General features: G+C 45.7%; 1 long non-coding RNA gene across 1 annotated transcript in view; it reads left to right on the forward strand.

The window, feature by feature from the left end:
- The window catches only part of LOC138516575 (uncharacterized), a 250,151-nt gene that overhangs the window by 178,732 nt on the left and 50,532 nt on the right, over nt 1-20,887 (forward strand). The gene's annotated exons all lie outside the window — the stretch shown is intronic.

Consider the following 20,887-nt stretch of genomic DNA (forward strand, 5'->3'; position numbering starts at 1 on the left):
CCACGTATGTTTGTACTTGGAACTTCGAACTAAGGTCATGTATTGCTGCTGCCGATAACTTCAATCTTGTGCGTTGATTGTTCTCACACAACTGAGGATGTGAGTATGCCCTTTCGTTCTGTTTCGTTGGCCAAGATGTAGAAAGAAGATTATGGTCACTGGCAGACGTGCCTATTGCTTCGAACAATGTCATCAAACCCAGCAACGACGTGGACACAAAGATATATATCGTGGCGCTTGTTGTATCTCTCGCCCATGTCGGCAGGCGTTCTGGATCTAGAAACACTGTGTCTAGATGTTGTGGAGTTGGCGTGAATTCATTAGCTTTAGCCACTCCACTCCTCTTTTCGCTGCTGGACTTTTCGTGTCTTGTTGGTTTTGATGATTGTTTTGAGGCTGGCATATTGCATTGACGTCGCCACAAATCAAGAGATAGGAGACTAAATGCACTGCAAGTGCGTAGTCGATTGCCCGGTCTATCAGTTACAGTTACGCAGCGTCACTGATTGCCGCTGGATTCCAGTAAGTGTTTATGATGATAAATGATGAGGGCTTTGCTTTTACTTTATGCTCCTCCGGTTGAGACCAGACGGCTTTGGTCATCAGGATAGAAGGGTTACTGATGAGCGCAGCTTCTAATGTGAAGCCGCTGCCTTGTCGGCATGCTGTTAATATTCCTGAGGACGGTCTCCCCATTGATCCCTTTTTTGCTGGTGATAGGATGATTTCATATCCCTCTAATGTCGGGCGTCTGCAAATCAGGTCTTCTGGAAGCAGAGGATGTCATAGTCTGATAGCACAATGTTTCCTTGTCTCATCAGGTGCGCATGGCCCCTTGTTTTCCATGAGCCCAGCCGGATATGGGATCTATGTGTTTTCATTTCCGTGCTGGATTTGGGACTGGGCTCGTGGGACTTGAGTTGCTATTTTTTTGTTTCTCTCATGAGGGGTTTTGGTAACCAAGACCAAATACCGTGCGCCGTCTTGGGTCTACAGTCAGTCCTCGAGTTTTATTCAGGTGCCCCCTTCACAATAGTTCTTGTTATCGTGGAGTCTCTTCTATTGTGATTTTGTTGTCAAAGTTCACCACTTACTGACCACACGAGAGCCAGATTACTTGTGTCATTGTCTTCTCTGTTTTTCCGGGTCTCTCGTCGGTACTTCAGCTTTTCTCTGTTTCCACATACCGTTGACTTGCAGCTGGGTGAACTTATTTTGATGTTGAATATCATTTTTTTTTTAAATGGGCTGCCGTCCGGTCAGTTGGGACTGAAATCGTCGCTTGCCGGCACAGGTGTGTGTTGTTCCCGTTCTTTTCTCTTGTTTCTCGGACTGTGCCCTGTTGCTCTCGTGGAGTCAGTGATGTCATATCGCAATTTCAGCAGGGCCTTTGTCTCTTCTTTCAGTAGAGCATGCACTGATTTTGAGGCGATATAAAGATGTGAAATGGACTTGTTGTGTCTCTGACTCAGGTCTACGATTAGTAGGTCTTCGGTTTTTATACACCTCAAGTTCTGGACAAAGCCCAATAATTTTAGTACGGAGCGTCGGTTTAAGTTGACATTGTCGTCTTTTCCAGAGATCTGTTCCAGCTTTAGTATCCATTTCTTCTTATCTTGATTTTTTGTGGTTTTGTGGTATTGGTCAGTTCTTCTGACAAAATTGACTTTTTCGTGTTTTGATGATTGGGCATGGTGTTGAGAACTCGATTTGTTTTGCGAACAATGTCTCAGGTTAACTGGAGTGAGGTTATCTTTCTTGGAACTGGTTCTGTTGTTTTGTTTGGCGGCCGGTGACTTAAGTGCCCCGGTTTCTTCTTTTTGCTTCGACACCGTTGTAGTCCGCTCGGCCCACTTCGCCTTTTTTGACAGTTTCCTGCAATGTTCTTCTAGTGTCAAGAAACCATGACCGATTTGTTCATCCCCTTTTTTGTCATTGGAGCAATTCTCTCGCACTGGGCTCTGAACTAGGGCTACAGGAGGATTTAAAGGGCTCTGGTCCGAACTTTTGTCTTCACTCAAATGTTGACTCAGGTTCATCATTATCTCGTCTTCCAGAAAGTCTTCTAGGGACTTTTGCGAAGCAGCTGCCCTTGAAATTTTGGTCCTCTCGCTGATGGTTTTGCTCAATCACTCTTGTGTCGTGTCCTTCTCCTCACCTGTCGGCCATTTTGGGTCTTGTCTGTTGGTCGTACGAGTTTATTTAGAGGCTGATTCAAGGGGTTTTTCATTTTCAAGCAAATAGTTGAGCATTGTTGTTGTTTTTAGTTTTTCCCCTGGCGGTTTGACTCCCAACATCTGCTTATTGTAATCTTTTATTACATGTCCTGCCACTTGGCTGTCTGCATTGGTGATTTGCAAGACCAAGACAGAAGAACTCGTTAGTTTTGGGACGTGAGGTCCCACTCGGCGTGTCTCTTTCCCATTCTCTTTCGAGTTATCCTTGGTCAGATCAATAGTGACTTCCGTTTGCGTGCTAGTGGTCTTTCTGTTCCCCACTGGGTTTGTCAAAGTTGTCTTAAGCACTGGTACATGGACAATGTCGCTCACGGCTGTTGTTATATTAGTGGGTGTTTTCTCCCTCGCCATAATGTATGCCTCTATGAAGATCAATTTGCTGTTCATCATTGCCTGTATTGTAGTGTGTTCTTTAAGATTGTCACTAATTGCTTCATAGAGCTTCATAAAAGGAGCTAGAGCTATGGTGACCGATGACATTATGGAGAGGATGTCAGGTGTCTTAGAAGGTGTGTCTGTAGATATAGGGTTTGGGGGAGTCAAAGGTCCCTTGTGTAAACTGAGGACGCAGACATTCTAATGAGGCTCTCCGATTAGAAGGTGCAAATAGAGTTTTTGCTGGAGCAATGTGCCGTGGGCTTTCGATTGTGTAGGCTCCAGTGATTGGCTTGTTTCTAACCTCTTCCTCTCCAGGGTTGTCCCACGTTATTCTCCCTAGTTAGTCTCTGAGAAGGGAGACTCATCTGTTTTTTGTGACAATTTTCCTGAGGGGGTACGTCTTCACAGCAAGGTGAGACTGGCCTCTTCTTGCTGGGGATGAGACTCCCCCTTGTCTTTTCTCAGTGGGTTACTGATATCTGAGACCGTTGCATTCTCGTTAGCAGCTACTCCTGTCGGCATGGATACAGGAACCTCCCCTTTAGTCTGTGTGTCCTCAGGCCTCCCCTTAGATTGCTCTTCTGCCCTCAACTGCTCGGTCTGGTCTTTAGCGGGAGGTCTGTCCTGTGGTTCCGGTGATTGCCTGTAGAGCGGCGTATGAGAGTCTTCAATTATTCTGCATTTTGCATGCAGCCAACATTCCTGTAGTGCCTGGAGAATTTCTGCGTCTGAGAGTTCTTCTCTGTATCTACTCGAGTGTTTTGAACTCAGTTGAAAATAGTTTTTTAGGCTGTGCCCCGCTGCTGGCCTTTTTTTAACTACTTTTTTCAAGGCCTTCGTGAAAGATGTTCTGTCTCCATCTGAGTTAGATGGTTTTTTTGACGGTTTTGCCAGGTTTTGTTTATTTTTGCAAGCTCCACGCTTTCTCCTGGAATTGGGGTCCGCGTTTGTGGTGCTCTGCTTTCTTTTACTCTTAGAATTTTTCTGTGTTGTTTTGGTTGGGGATAATACTGAGTCTAGACTCGACTCATGTTTCTCAAGTCTCTCTTGATTTAAATTTGTGTTGCTTGGCTGAAAGGGTGCGTGTACCAATGCTTTCACCATCAGTGCTCCTGCTATGCTCGCCTCCTTATTGGCAGTGGGCCGGAGTCGCTCTTCTGTCAAACATTCCTCCATTTCGCCAACTGCACGGGGCCCTCCCGTTTCCCCTTCTGGTTCCGCCCCCCCCCGGATTCTCCCCTCTCCTCGCGCGTCCCGGCTCATGTGACTCGCGGAGGCTTCCGCGCCGCCACCCTGTTCTGCTACGACGATGCCCTCCTCCTCAACCCCGGCGCCCTCTCTGTCCAGCTGATCCTCAACCCAGTTGACCCCCAAGGTTAGTGAGGCGTCTGTGGTCAACGGGCGGTGGGTGGGCTGTGTTGCGGGGACACTAACTGTGTGTACAGTTTCAAAGTTCAGTGTCGGAGAGGTAGATTCGATGAGTCCTAATGTCTTTCGAATGGATTGGCGTTGACTCAAAGTCGGCCATGATTAGCTGTACCCAGAGACATTTTTATGGGAGGGCAAAAGGGGCAAAAGGGGCACTTGCCCAGGGCCCCCAACTTGGAGGAGGGCCCCACAAGGCTGCCTGATCTAAAGACGTAAGATTCCATTGTTCACCAGACTTAAATAGAACATTTCAGGATATTGTATGGCATGCTGCTGAGGTTCTAAATCCATTGCTTGTCTGTTTTGACAAGTACATTCTGCCTTGATCAATTCATTATGTAATGCCTTCTGTGTTCACTGTGGTATACATACATTGTGTGTTCTTAACGGCACAACTCTGTAGCATTCTTTCCTTCCTGTGGGAAGTATGTCGATCAGGTGCAATAGCTAAATTTGAAATGCATATTGATAAATTGATCGCCACAGTCATTCAGTGTTCATATGTAAGATTAGAATAGCATATTCCAGTAAAGCTGGCCGAGCCTTTCTTATGTTTGAAGTTTATAAACCTGCCTGGATATGTGCCTGGTTTCATAGCACAACAGGTGCTATTATCAGCATTGTACCTGCACCAGATAGGGGTTGCTATAAAATCTAATATATCATCTGTATGGTGAAGGTCTAGACATTGGTTTGTTCACATCAGGTGTTATAAAACCTAGGCAATCACATCCCATGATGAGCAAAAACTGTTGGTCCAAGAGTTGAATAAGTATCCAAATTCAAGACTTTGGAACAAAATCGTTGATTCTTGTATCCTGGCTTTGTCAATAGACGACACAGTGATCCTGGTCAAATCATCTAATATCTCTTACATTACTGTGCTGTCTTCTGTGAGGTTTGCCTTTGTGCATGCAGTGGTATTGTTTAGCCCATTAGTTGATCTTTCTTCTTATGTAGGCCATTTGACTGGAAGGGGTGGTAGACAGAATCTCTGGACCAGGTGTTGCAGTCCTCGGGCGAGCATATTTTAAGGTCTGCTCTTTTAACACAAAAAATGGTTTGCTTTTTCGTAAAAGTCAAAGGTTTTTATGCATGTTTATAAATGACAATGTCACATGCCATTATTTTGGAAGTATTTATAGCTTTAAAATACGAAAGAAAACCTCAGATCAAATGTGTTAAATAACATTGATTGGTATGCTGGTACTTATATACTTCCCTTGATGATGGAGAGAATTAATCTAGAATAATTCCCTTTTTGTGTAACACCCTTCTATAATATTTTCACCCTGATTCATGGATTATTTGCGCAAAAAAAAAACGGGATTTGTGCGCCATTCCTCCCGCAAATCCCTGTTTAATTAATGGGGATTTGCGGGCAGAATGGCGCACAAATTCCCTTTTTTTTTGGTGCAAATAATCCATGAATCAGGCCTTTTATTTTTTTAAATGGTCATGTTTGGTAATGTGATGTGTGTACTTTCCAAGTAAGTTTTATACAATGAGATTGTTTTAGTTCATTATAAGAACTAAAAAAGAAATTGTTCAAATGCAGAAATTGCAGAGTTGGCACACATCCACCCCTTAGCCAATGTGGGATTCTGGGCATATAATTTAATCTTGTATTGCCTTACCTCTCAAAATTGCCAGTCCCTAATCCTTTCAAAATTGTCAGCCCTTCACAGTGTTTTCCTTCTCAGGGTATGATATTCATAAGAGCCTCATTCATGGTTTCACTATGGAGTTGCTTCCACTAGAATAGTGAGCATTGATATATTGCACACCACAGGCAGTTGTTCCTTTGATCTCTAATTGCAACACTATTTGAAAACCATATCCCACTTCTTATCTCAGTCTGCCTGAATACAGACCCCCTTCTTGGTAGCTCCTACTCTGCATCCACTATCCATGCTATGGTATGCGTAGCTTTCTCCTTCCTTCCAATTGGTCTCCTCTATCCATGCTTGAGCCCTTTTGCATTCTGTGAGGTAGCTAATGCGAGTTCTCTGTTTATTTTGGGTTACATGTACCTTTTACATATGGTCCTGCATTAATACTACAGGCTGCATACCTTCCTGGATGCTTTTGATAAAAAGTATCCTGTATCTATACTAGAACAGAAGTAACCTCTTCATAGACTGCTAATGTTGACCTCCTAATGCTACTGTTGATCATTCTGATTAGAGCAAGAATGAAGAGGGTACGGGGACTTAAAGGGAGTAAACATGCTTATTTTGAATGCTGCAGCATATCAACCTATAGGTTGTGATCGTGACAAGGGGGTCGGGGTTCCGACCAGATATTCTTGATCACTGGTGGATTTGGTGGAAGGGGGCCCCAAAGATGTCTGTGCCAAGGGCCCCAAAAGTGGTTAAGATGGCACTGGTTGTAGCGCGTCCAGTGTGCTTAGGGGAGCGGGGGCTTCTTTGTTATTCGATGCTTTCCGTTCACCTTTTTTTGGACCTGATAGCTTGAGAGCTGCAGGTTGGATGCTGTCCGCTCCCACACGGAGACGCAAGCTCCTCAGACGGCAGCTCTCCTCTACGTCTAACGAGCGCTGCCCAGGTACCGTCCTTTCACTCCTGGCAGTCCTGGCAGTCCTGCCAGACATGACTCTGTGGAATAGCAGCGGTATATGTGGGCTCCTCCTTCCACAACAGGCACTGAGGACAGACTTCTGCAGGACTGCTCACACTCGGCTCGCACTCCGTGTTCTGCTCCGCGCAATAGCAGCGGTATATGTGGGCTCCTCTTTCCACAACAGGCACTGAGGACAGACTTCTGCAGGACTGCTCACACTCGGCTCGCACTCCGATTAGCGAAAATTGGCCACCACTGCTAACAACACAAAACCGGGTGGAAAACAGCATGTATTCTGCTCGACTTGCAAACTTCCTCAGGCGTCATGTTTTAATTATTTAGCTGTTGATGCATTTCATGTTCATGCATTTTTACTTTTGACATTCAGTTTTCTGAAAGTGGTTTGTTCTTTACGTTCAAAAGCCTTTAGTAAGAGTATTGGTAACAAAACTTAAATAAACAAAGTTATTTGACAAATTTGTGCTTTGAAATGTGTGCACATCCACCCCCTATAGTGACTTGTGATAGAGTATGTACAGGTTACAACCAAAAAGGGGGCAACTAATAGTGTCACAATTGGTTGTATAGCCAGGCAGGAGGGGGACCTAACACATGGTCGACGTCTGGATGTAAATCATGTAGTTGTACTAGGTTGAGAGGGCCACAGTGGCACCCACATTCAACCCCACAGAGAACGAGGTACCCGACTCAATGATAACATTTGAGAAATGTATTAAAAAAGGACTACAAGAGGAACCCCACATATGAGACACAATCTGACAATAGGTGAACGCAAGCCACTTAAAACTCTAGCTGAAAACAAATAATTGATTATTAAAGCAGCAGATAAAGGCGGAGGGATTGTTATCCAATACATCACACAATACAAAGAGATGGTAATGAAATTACTAAATGAAGAAGGAAATTACAAAAAACTCAGAAAAGATCCTGCAGCAGAAATTAAGTTCAAAATCCATGAAGTGACACGATATGCACTAGAGCAAAACTGGATTACGGACCGAGAAGAAACCTTCCTCAATACGTCAGAAAACAGAACTCCCGCATTCTATGCGTTGCCTAAACTCCACAAAAACAGGCAAACTCCCCCAGGAAGACCTATTGTCTCGGGATGTGGATCGATACTAGAACCAATTTGCAAGTTCATTGAGCACTTCTTCAAGCCACTCAGCCAGCAAACGCCCACATATTTGAGATACACCATGTCCACTATAACGAAATTCGAAGGACAAACATTCAACGTCAAATAACTTTGTTTATTTAAGTTTGGTAACCAATACTCTCACTAAAGGCTTTTGAATGTAAAGAACAAACCACTTTCAGAAAACTGAATAGCAAACGTTAAAAATGCATGAACATGAAATGCATCAACAGCTAAATAATTAAAAGCTGAATTTACTATCTATTTATGTCTGCTTACTTGTTGAAGCACTATTACATACAGAATGAATTGGATTGTATGATATATGATAGAATAAATTTGGGTTTACAGCAATGAGAAAGTAAACTGCAGAATACAGTCGTCAGGACACCCCCCTTGTACCTCATTTAGTTAGCCCATAGACCTGACATACTTAGGGCCATCCCTCCTGTTACCATCATTCTCCACCCAGGTCAGTAACTTTGCGCTTGCTTCCCATTACTTCCGGCACTTGTCATTTACTTCTTATACCTTATTCACTGGTGACTGTGCTAATGTCAGTGCTTTGCTCCTCACCACTCCATAGTTCCATCATTCTTCTGTGTATACTTGGTCATACACTAGTAGCTGAGGCATTTCCCAGCTTTCAGGCTCTCGTCCAATTTCCTTCACGCTCATCCAAGGACATGGCAATTCCTTCAGTATTATAGTCTTATTCTCACCCTATTCCGGCCCATCTGTCACGTACTGTATAGCTTCATCTAACTGCCAATGATTGCTTATCATGTCTAATGCTTTATGTAACTATCAAAAACAAGTGGTGTTCTGGGAGTTTCTCTACTACCGGCCTAAATCCCAGGTTACAGTCTCAACCAGAGTCTTTAGCTCACCATCCTTTCACAGAAGAGAAATTTCCACTACATATCAGTCTTTGTATCCCAGTTCAAGCTGTACAAGGAAGAGGGTCAAGAACAGGGTGAGAGAGACGACTCAGTGACCTCAGGCAGTGAACCAGCGAGAGAAGAGAATGAGGAAGAGACAGAAGGATGTTGAACAAGGCCGGTCAGATGTATCAGAAGACTGGTGTGTCTAATTTAAGAAATGTAGAACTGTAAGTGACTTTGTTTTGCTCTACAGGGGCAGATGTAGTGTCCTGGCAAGGACACAGTTAACAGAGCCTTGGAGCGCCGATGGATGGGCTAATGAGCATGCATGAACCTCGCGCAGGCATAGTAGGAAGCCCGGGAAGCAGCATTTTCCCCGCAATGGTTGAATAAAGAATGTTCAACCTGCTGAAGACTCCTGGCTTCATTACAGGCCTGGGCCTGTTGTATGTGTATGTGTGCTGCATGTTCCCACTGCATGAAGTCCTCTCTCGAGAACCAAAGTCAAAAGAACCCACCGAAACTCGACAAGGATCACTTCTGTCTTGTTTGGGTTGAGTTGTAGCCAGTCCATCCATCCTCCTACTTCTTCCAGACACCTGCTAACCCATGTCAGGGAATCATCTACATCGTCTAGCCTGATGACCATTTGGGTGTCGTCTGCGTAAGACTGAAAACTAACCTTAGGACTTCTTGTAATATTCATAAGGGGCGTAGATAGGGATTAAACAGTAACAGTGCAAGAGAGGACCCCTGTGGGACTCCACACCATTGTGGGGAGGTATCCGAAAGGAAGCCCCCAGCTTTACCCATTGCTGTCGCCCTGATTTGAAAAGATGTGAACAATTTAAGGGCACAGGCCGAGGCATTCCCTATGGTCTTCAGATATTCCATAAGTATACTGGGGTCCACCGTGTCAAAGGCCATGGATAGGTCCAAAATAACAAGTAGGGACATTCATCTTTGTCTCCCACTCGCAATAGTTTGCTCCAAACCACGACCAATGCCGTTTCATTACCAAAGTTTTGACAAAACCCTGACTGAAGTGGATCCAAGAAGCCCTCTATTTCAACATAATCCTGGAATTGAATTGTGGTGACTTTTTCCATATTTCTCCAGGCAAGGGGAGGCCTGCCACTGGGCGATAGTTCTGTAGATTCTCTGGGTCCAGATTTTACTTTTTTAACAGTGGAGAAGTTATGGAAAATTTCAGTTCCTCTGGAACTATCCCCTGGATGTATGACCCATTTATGTACAGAGTCACAAAAAGGGTTATGTCAGATGCCAGGTGCTTTGTTTCAATCTGTGGGGAGAGCAAATAGTGTATTGTTTGTGGGTTTGAGTTTTGCTACTAGGGTACTAGGGTACAAATAGTCTGCTCAATCACTGTATTTAAACAGAATGGGGTGACATTAAGATTACTTCCTCCCTTCATCGAGGGTTCTGTATCTAGAGATGTGAGAGATTCCCTTTCCAGGGACCCCGTTGAGCACCAGGAACTCCTACAGCACAAGGTACATTGTGGTTCTGTCCCCCTGGTGCTTCTCCGAAGGCCCCTAGTGACATTTTACATCCCATTACTCCCTTTGTTTTGAAACCAAGTATCCTTGAACTATTGCGTTCAATTACTATACCGACTACCCTCTTGTCAGTATCCAGTGTGCATCCCTTTTCCTTCTTTGAAACTGTCTATGTTCTGCATTCATTCACAGGGTGGGTTGTACTTTGTTGTGTTCTAGACCTGTCTGTTGTGATAATAATAATGTAGATATTTGTATAGAACCTTGACTGAACAGTCCCTTTTATCATTGGGTAATAATTGTATTTTTGCTGTGTTGCAACTAACCAACGATCCACAACCTTTCGGAGATAAGCCTGACTTTCCGTTCACGTTATCAAAATTGGAGAAGGAGGTTTATAATTTTCTTGTGTTTCCAATCTGGTTGTATCCCTTCTGGTGTACTAGAGGTGTGGGGCTGATTGATGGTTTAGAAATCGATATTCATCCCTGGACCACTGGTGGCCCGGACGTTCACAGCTAATAGACCTGATTATCTGGCTTCCAAATTGGTGGTTTGAATTGGAGCCAGGGGTTTGCAGAGCCGAGAAGGTGGTTGAAGGTACCAACCTTCTGCCATTCCTCAAGCATGGAGAGATCATTCTCTGGGGCAGAAGATGTAGGCTGGAATGGCCTGACTCTGTTTAATCAACAGAACTATAATCCTGTATTTAGAAAAAAGAGGGGGTGAGGTGCGCACTCTAGTTCCCAGCTTTGTGTACCTTCTGCAGTTCAGTTGCTCTTCTCCTCCAAGTGCTTTCATGCCTCTTGCAATCTTCAGGGAGGCAGTCTGTTCAGGTGTTGCTGATTAGTACCAATTTTGGCCTCAGGGAATTATGGTAGCTGTAGTCAATACTGGTAGCCAGGAACCAACTCCCCTCCAATAGCACAATATAAATCCCACAGTGGGGGGAAAACCAGCATTATGGCTCTCCTAAGTGGGGCATGGGTCACCCCGGTGCTGCGCCTCTGGAGCCCAGGACTCCCGAATCAATATTTAGAAAAAAGAGGGGGTGAGGTGCGCACTCTAGTTCCCAGCTTTGTGTACCTTCTGCAGTTCAGTTGCTCTTCTCCTCCAAGCGCCCATCTGGCCTTAAAACTTAGTGAGTGTTTCATTTTTATTATTGTAGTTGATTATGAATGATTCATGATCAAGTATTTGTTCGATGTTTGAAGAGTTGACACTTCTTATTGTAAGTGTTTGAAGCTTTGTAATTGTGAATGTGTTTATTGAACAAACAGCACTGGCAGCGCCTAGCCAGTGAGTTCAAAGAATCTATAAATAAAATTTAAAAAACGAAAAATGAGATACAAATCAAATCCAAGCTAGACAATAGGAGAAGGTGTACTGTGGAGCTAATATTATTAAGGTAATGAAGAGCAGACTCAATCAGCACTTTCTGGTGTGAGTACTGGAGGGGGAATGTTTAGAGCAACAAAGACTGACCTGGCCTCTGTCCATCCTAATGTCAATGTCAATTTAAATTCTGCAGAACCACATTATTCAGGTACAAATCAAGATGTTTTTTAAATGTCTGACCCTGCTAAGGCACAAATGATAGGGCGTTCAAACACAATGATGACGTTGGTTCATATAGGAGAATGAAAAAACTCACGTTTTGAGTCTTTCCTCCCTTTCGGTAGTGAAGTGACACTGGCTGGGGCAAAGCGGACCACAAAACGGATGGGGAAGCGCTGGGAAAAGCGAGTCCTGATGGAGCTACACTGCTGGACCAAGTATGAAAGCGATAGAGAAGTCAGAGCCAGAAGCTGAGATGTAATTGATGTCAGGCACAATACCTGTAGATATCAGCGAGGACAAGAAAAGCTCCAAACCCAGATGGCAGGAGAACAGGCACCACTGGCATGTGCAAAGAGTGGGAATAAGAGGATGCGTGCCTGATGGTGGCAGTATGTGGAGCTGCCAGAGAGTGCCCTGATCAGGAGGTGTGCATCAATGGTCAGACGGAAAGATGGAGAGGAGGCGATTGATTCTATTCTCTTCACTGTGCTCCACTTATGGAGTACCCCATATTGGTCATAATGGTGCAATGTAAGCCAAACAATCTATACTGTATCAGCAACAAGAGTTGTTTGATTTCAATATTTGCTGTAGAAAAAAACAATACAAATATATACGTACATACGTATTTTATTTTTACAAACCCCTATATTTTTAAACTGGAGTCCTGAAAAGAAAATAGAAAGTGAGAAAGTCGACAGTGAGCCTGAGGATGATGGAATCCAACATTTTTCAAGATCTCTGAACTTTGCCCAAGCTTGCTCTGCCCACAAATCAAAGTCCTTTTCCCGAACTAGGACAAAGCAAAAACCCTTTATGAGACCAAGTAGAACTCAACAGCCTGTCCCAGACAACCCGTTGAAAAATCCTGGAAAATATCTGAGCTAGGGATGTGCTAATACAAACCTTGGGTGAAGGACAAAGAAGGCTGCAGAATACCCTGAAGATGCAAGGGGAAAGGAAAGTAGTGCCAAAAGAGAGGCAACAACTAGTCATTGCCCAGGATTTGGAAGCTATTGTCTTGTCATGCGTGCGCAACATCTATTAGCTTCTCTTTCACAAAACACACTCAAAAGGCAAAAAGTTCTACACCTGTCTTTGTAAACGTCGAGATGGCAACCCGAAATGCAGCCTAATCTGTGGAGGCGGAGCTAACATATTCCGCCTCTGCTTACTGGAGACTACAGCTCGCATATCAAAGAATACATCCAACTGGGCTAAGACTTACAAAGAAATCAAGTTCTTTGTACCATTTGAGAAAGCGATTGAACTCAGAAACCTTACATCTTAAAACCCTAATGGGTCTAATCAGATACATAGGACAACCAGCAAAAATTCTGGATAGCGGAAGTAAAATGACAACATTGAGTAGCTCTCCAAGAACAGTGTGCTGATATTTGTGCGCAGATATGAGCCATTCTTCCTCCAGAAATACCCTGATAAACCATTGGTGAGCTGTTTCATGAACCTGTGCTAAAAACTAAAGATGACATAACACTGAAACATTGACATTGTGACCATACAATATAGCTTAGAGATCCCAACCACCCTGTTTGCTCTTTCAGGCCCCAGAGAAGGTATCTGTGCAAAACTATCGATTGATATACCACCCAGAGAGCAAGACGATCAGTCTATCTTGGACTTTTGATCCCACTACAGGGACATCGATAACTATGTCCTGGAGATCAGGGTTCATGATGAAAACCCCACTGTCCAGCTAGATGCTGGGAGCAAGCAGACAGCCTTCGTCCTGGAATTATTAGGACCCCAGGAATATGACCACAGAAACAAGGTTGCCATATAGTGTGCCCTTAAGGACAGGAGGCCATACCTCTGAGCTAATGTCATATTTGGTATTGAGAGCACTGATTTACCATGGAACCGGTAGTAATGCCAAACCTTCAAACCATGCAGTATTTACGGCTAACTGTCATAATTTTTTAGAATTGTTTTGGAAAGGACCACAATACAAGTGTCAGCTCTTCAAGACAATACAGTGAGCTGAAGGAAAGACCCTGCCAAGGTCAGAGAGCTATCAGGCATAACTGAAGGAATGATTGGCATGGGAGGCACCAGTGGTCAACCAAGACCAGCAGACCTGGCCCGAAACAGCCATAACAGGCATAGGAGAGCCCTCACCATTTAGCTTCCCAACCCCCTTTGAAATCTCAGGAGAGAAGGTGAAGCTAAGCAATTGGGTATGTGGTGAAGTGACATCTGCAAGATAGGGACCACGCCCTGCCCCTAATTTGTAAGCTTGTTTTCCTTTCTGTGGTCAGGTAATGCATGCCATGGCATTGAAGATCAGAGAAGGAATTGCAAAGGGGAGTGGTGGGGGAGTGCTGAAGGAGCTGCATTGCCTTAGAACACATGGAAGCTCATGGATAAATACAATAAGGGGAGATGTGACTGATGCTGGACACAGAACCTACTGGCAGCAGGGAGGACGAGAGGGGCACCATTACCAGATGAGTGCAGAGCCGGGGACAACTGAAATATACTGGGAGCGAGAGGCAGAGGAAGATCTCCAACCACCGGGACAATTCAGAGCCACCAAATTATTACCTGCTTTGAAGGTGAGCGACCAAAAAGAAAGACAGAGGTAAGTGGTGAGGTGTTCCAAGAGTGCAAGGCGATTTGTGTACACCATGCTGCTGCCGATAAGGAGAACTGAGGAGAAGGCTGTGGGATGGGGAGGAGGCATCAGAGGCCCTATATGGGAACACGACTAGACAAATGTTGTAGAGAAAGTAGCCTGGTGACAACCCTGAGAAGTTGACCGAGTTGAAATGCAAATAATCATGGACTTGGAGAAACATTTCCAAGTGTCATTCACGGAAGAGATGAGGTGAAAAGTTCTGACTTTTGGAACTTGGAAGGGAAGTCCCCAGTGCAATTTGAGAAAGAGATTGAACTAAGAAGCGCTGAATCATGAAACTTGGAGGAATTGTTCCAAGCACGATTTAAGAACCAGGCAATTACTGAATCCTGGAACACAGAGCCAAAGTTCCACATGCAAGAGCAAGCATCTAAAACACTACTGACACAAACTACATTCTAAGCAAAAGAGGAACCTTGTAAAATTCAAAACACCACAGTGCCACTACCACCCCAATAAGAATCCAAAGACAGCTCTTTCCTCTGACAGTATTCCCTTTGCTGATAGGACTGGACTCATGTCAATTGTATTCTACTAAACATAAGGCCTCTAGCGTTCCACCCAAGTAGAAGCAGGGGAAACATTGTGGTCTACAAATGTCAATGCTGGTCCAGAAGACTAACAAGTGCATGACTTGGGTTAGACCCTCCTCTCTACAGCTGAATGAACAATATTCCCAACTAGGTGTTCACATAACGCCTGCCCTCCCCCAATTCCTCCACCCTAGTGTTGTGTGTATAGCTGTCTTTTGCCATTATTATGTTTTTAAATGTTATTGTTTTTTTGTAGGGGTAGCAGAAGTGTAATCCCATGATCAATGACAGAAGTGACATCACGTGATCTTTGCCCCATGTGGCATTACAAGGAGTGCCATTGCTAACGTTAAAGTGATTACAATAAGGGTAAAATAGATACCAAAGCACACAAAGTGCTACTTTCTATACCAACAGTATCACTTGTACAGTTGCCAACGGCCAAATAATGCCAACAAATGCCAGTTATAGCCTAACATGACAGATATTGCCATCATATGCTTAATGCAATCTCAAACGCCCACGTGCTGCCAAAACAGGCACCCCTATGTGGTCATGGTCTCCCGAAGAGCTGGGTACAACCACATCAGACCTGTTACTGCCAGCTACTTCCAGCCTTGTATGACAGGTACATCAATCACATTTCAGGTACAGTCAACATATGCTAGATGAAGGTTCATATGCAGACATGCTGCCATCAAATGCCAAGTGCCACACCATTTTCTCAAATACGGCCTTCCCTCACCCACAGCCTTTTTACCTGAAGGGGTTGGCACAGAACAACAAAGGTGCTCTGGAGGCTGCCACACCCAGGATCCTTTAGCTGGTTGTGATTCACTTCCTGGAACATGCACGCATACTAAATCAATATTTAAGAACATGAAGGCAGTTCGGAGATGTTACGTTGTTCTTTGTTGAGTGTGAATTGTTCATGCAAGTCTTGTTTTTTCTTTGCATTTTGGTATTTCCAGGATGTCCATGATCAAGGCAGCTATGCAACTACTAAAAGGCAAAGGAAAAATGCAGCACTTGCTCATACCTACTCGGGAAAAATGTAGATTCTTCTGTCAGTGCAATTGCAATCATTTCCCCAGTCTCTAGAGTCCTGCACATGAACACTGCTGCCCGTTATTTGCATTGCTGCAGTAAGTAAATCCCCCAAATGTCCCGTTCGTCCGATCCCAGCATATTAAAAATTAAAAGGCCAACTTACGGAGAAACTTCATAGCTCCAAGGGTTCATTTGTCCCATATTCTGAAAGTTTGAGATTATGAACCCAATTCTCGAAAGTTAACACTTATTTTTTATTTTCAGATTTGAGAAATGTTCAGGATATCTTATTAACGAAGGTGGCCTGCACATTAAGGAGGTGCTGGCCAGCCCCCATGTGTACTCCAGGTGCCGAGGGAATGCATGTCATAGTGATTGCCCCTTAAAGGTCCTGTACTTGCGAAATGCGTACAAAAAGGAAAAAGCATTTCTATCCCTATTTGTGAGACAGAAGTGCAAGTGGGACAGCAGCGGTTCATACTGTTGCTGTCCCACTTAAAGAACATTCACGAACGTGTCTGAAATTACCCTGTCATTCATTGTTATGTTGACAAATAGACCTAGGGGAATGTGTTGTTTTTCTGTGTATTGTAAAGCACATCTCATTTGAGAATTCAGAATGCCCATTAAAATGCGCTGAATCCTCCTTTTATTTGCACAAGTACGCAAAGAGGGTGATACGGGGCAAATAAATGTGTGCATATCTGGTGCAGATGTTCAGATGCGCTTAGTGTATTTTGTGCACTTTTTTATTTTGGCACTGGTGAAATAGATGCTCTAGCGTATCTAATCACTTACACCCACATTTATTTTTAGAATCGGGCACTATCAGCTTCATTACAAGTTGGGAGGTGTGGTAAAAATAGGCTGTAATGCTGCAGTAAAACCGGTAGTACCAGTAGAGCTGGAGGTAAATCTGCCACCTTGCTGCCAAAAAAGGGCAAAATCGACAGAATTACCATCGACGGTAATTCAGGCGAAAATCCCCCTGGAGTCCTATGGACTCCAATTAATGGGGACCAACACCGCCTACCCAGTGGCGTATTTAGGATTTCAGCTGCCCTAGGCCCACAAAGTGCTGGCGCCCCTACTTTACTCTGCTCCCTTTACCAGACCCCACCCCTTCACCAGACGCCACCCTCTTCAGCCTTGATTACCGTGAAAGATATAGATTGATGAGTAAAATTCAAATGAAAAAGAACATTTTATCCCCTTCGCTTTTTGAGCATTTCTGAACATTTCAGAAATGAGAAGAATAAAGTCATGCTGGTGCAGCATCCAGGTCTCACGCTCCCTTTCTGCCCCCATGCTTGGCACCGCTCATCACCATCGATACCTGGCACACAGAGATCGTGGTCCTTGGGAGCAGACCATGTGGAACCTTCTATGGGAGGGGTAACCACTCCTTATGACGGGCAGCACAGCCCACAATGGGGGGTGGCAGCTCATCTCTCAGGGTCTACACGTGGCGTCCTTGATATGATATGTCATTTATAACGCGCCTATACTCAAGTGTTTCAATGGTCGACGCAGCAAGGGAGGGGGAAACCGAGGGAAGACAAAGACAGCGATCCTACTAGGCCAGGTTTCATTCAGATCGCGTAAATGCATTGGAAGGCGAAAGTGCGGGGGGAAGGAGGAGGGTACAGTGCAGTACAAGGGATAAAATAATAAATAACAGTCAGTAAAAGTACGGCCAGCTGGTGGCAAGTGCAAGGGTAAGTGCAGACATCGGGTGTCAAGTGCTGGTAGTGGGACTGAAGGGATAGAGAAGACAGTCCCCAAGTGTGGGGGTTGCCCGGAGGCAGTGCAGGTGTGTGACTGGCGGGGGGAGGGGACCTGGGCTCGAGGTAAGAGGGTGGCAGGTAACCAGTGCAGTTTCAGTTTCAGCCAGGAATTCAGCAGGGGAGAGTGGGAGAAAAAGCGGAAGCAAAGAGAAAGGTTTTGAGGTGCTTCAGGAACCGGAGATGATTTTCCTCAAGTTTCAGGGTGGCAGGGAGGCTGTTCCAGAGGCAGGCCCCAGCCGAAGAAAGAGATCTACCACCAACTGGTTGCTTGGAGAAGCGACTGACCTGTAGGGAGTTGGAGGCGGATGAGTGAAGAGCTTGAGAAGGAAGCTATTTAGGAAGTGAGAGTTGAAGGTATTGAGGCCCCAGACCCCAGAAGGCCTTGTGGACAATGCAGAGGGGTTTGAACCTAATCCTCACAACCACTGGGAGCCAGTGCAGAGATTTCAGTCCTGGAGAGATACAATCCCTGGGCTTGAGGCCAAGGACAAGCCTCGCAGTCCTGTTCTGGATGAGTTGCAGAGGGCGGAGAGTAGAATCAGGCAGATTTAGAAAGAGGCTGTTGCAGTAGTCCAGCCTAGAGAGAACCAGAGCGCTGCCGACAGTGAGCTTCTGGGGGAAGGAGAGGAAAGGAAGAATACCTCTGAAGAGGTGCAGCTGGTAGTGTGACTTCTTAGAGAGTCGGAGATGTGAGTAGAGAAGGAGAGTGTGGAATCGAAGAAGACCCCGAGGTTTTTAGCCTCACAGGAAGAGGGCCAAGAGAGGCCGGCTAGAGAGTGACAGGAAAGGGGGGAGCGGGTGTGCAGATGATGAGAATCTCAGTCTTACTGGCATTAAGGCAGAGATCATTGGTGGCGCACCACTCCTGGATGGCGAAAAAGCAGTCAGAGATGAGAGAGGGAGAAGAGGTGGCTGAAGGTAGCCTGAAAATGAGATAAGTGTCATCCGCATAGCACTGGAAGCTGAGGCAGAGCGCAGCAATGCGGTGGGCAATGCGGTGGGCAAGCAGTGCCAGGTATTGGTTGAACAGCCAGGGAGAGAGGTTAGACCCCTGGGGAACACCACTGGCAGAGATATAGATAGACTAGAGGAAGGTCCCAAGTTGAACCAGGGAGGGTCGATCAGAGAGGAAAGAAGTCAGCCACGCCAGAGCCTGATCAGTGATACCCAGGGTATCATGGAGATGGTTGAGCAGGATGGCATGGTTGACCGTGTCAAAGGCAGAAGAGAGATCAAGTAAGTTTAGGATGCAGGGGGTGTTGGAATCAAGGTTGGAGAGCAGGTCTTCACGGATGTTCAGGAGAGCAGTTTCCATGCTTCTGGCAGCTTTGAAGCCAGACTGACGATCATGGAGACAACCATCAGATTCCGTGTGAAGATTGAGCTGGGAGATGGTCATATTTTCCAGGAGTTTGCCCAGGAAAGAGGTGATGGAGTTTGGGGGATAGTTAGCCGGTCAGGAAGGGTCGGCAGTGGATTTCTTAAGAAGAAGGAGTGCTTGATGGGGGAAGGGAAGACTCCAGTGGCGAAGGAGTGGTTGCAGAAGTCGGTCAGAGCAGGAGCAAGGGAGTCAATGTGGTCCTTGATGGTTTTGGAGGAGCAAGGATGAAGATGTTTTGATGATACTTTCATAGATTGGACTTGTCTAGAATCCTTGTCTGGGGAGAACAGGGGAAAGGCAGAAAAGGAAGGAGGAGAGGTGGCAGAAGAAGGGCCAGGGGAAGAGCAGGGAGGAGGGAGGAAGGGGAGAGGAGGAGAGATGAAATGAGAAGCCAGTGCCATGCAGAGGGCCTGGGAAGGGACAGGAGAGGTAGAGACTGCGGCAGGATTGGCAAGTTCCTTGCAGATTTTAAAGAGTTCAGCCGAGTTGTTAGATGCCGCAGAGACGCAGACTTGGCTTGGATGTGAGCTCTCTTCTTGGTGAGGACAGAGAGCCGGTACTGCCTTTGAAGCAGGCATCAGGCCATGCACTTGCATTTGAGGGTGACGAGTCAAACCAGGAGTTGCACTTGGCTTTGGGCTTCAGGCAGATCCTCATGACAGGGACAAGAACATCGAGTGTATCAGATATAGCAGAGTGGAGCATGGAAAGGGATGTGTCAGGGTGTGAACCAGCCAAAGGTCAAGGGGGGTGAACAAGTGGTGGTGAAAGCCTCAACTGACACACGCTTCATGGGTGGGATGACCGAGAAGGTGGGGGGCAGTGCTGGGGTTGGCTTGGACTGAGGGGTAGAGAGGGTGAGCTGGGAGGAAAGGAGAAAGTGATCGCTCCAGGAGAGAGGAGTGGTGAAAGGGATAGAAAGGGGAAGGTCTGAGGAGATCAGAACATCCAGTGTGTGCCCTGCAGAGTGAGTCAGGCCACAGGATAGAATAGAGAGTGAGAGAGAGTCGCAAAGGTCGCAAAAGGTCCAGAGGAAGAACAGGAAGCATCTAGGAGGACTTGAGGGGTAGAGACCAGGAGAGAAGAGGAGAGGTCTGCCGACTCAGAGAGGAAGGAGGAGATCTGACCAGGTGGCCGATACATAGTAGCCACAGGAAGGGAATGGCTAGGAGAGAGAGAAAGCCTGCAGATGAGGCTTTCGAAAGGAGGAGTAGGCCTGCATAGGAATGACAGTGGCAGGAATCCACTCAGGGAAGATCAAGGGTACATCTCCCCTCCCCCGGAACGGTTAGACCTGGGTGCAGAGAGGATCTTGCAGCTGTCAGGGACGAGAGTATCAAAGCTCGTGACAGAGCTGGCCATGAACCATGCCTCGGTGAGACCGAGGACATAGAGGTCAAGTTCCACCAGAAGGTGGCAGATGTCAGAGGAGTGTTTGACAGCTGAGCGAGAGTTTAGAGCAGCAATATGGAGATGGTTGCCGTCCTTGAAAGACTTCTGGGGAGGTGTACAAATCAGAGGTACGCCCTGCGGCGGTGTAGAAGAAGCCCAAGGGGGGGCAGAAAGGAAAGGAGGAGAGGGTAAGGTAGCCAAGGAGGAGGCAGAAGGGGGAAGTGAGGAAGCCGTGGAGAGGGGAGAAAGGACAGGAGGAGAGGAAATGAAGTGGATGAGGCGTGGAAAGCGTCTATCAAAGAGGAGTAGGATTGCCTGAGGGCCTGGGACCAAGAC

The sequence above is a fragment of the Ambystoma mexicanum genome, chromosome 6q (assembly GCF_040938575.1).
Source record: "Ambystoma mexicanum isolate Mex_15411 chromosome 6q, UKY_AmexF1_1, whole genome shotgun sequence".
Lineage (NCBI taxonomy): Eukaryota > Metazoa > Chordata > Amphibia > Caudata > Ambystomatidae > Ambystoma > Ambystoma mexicanum.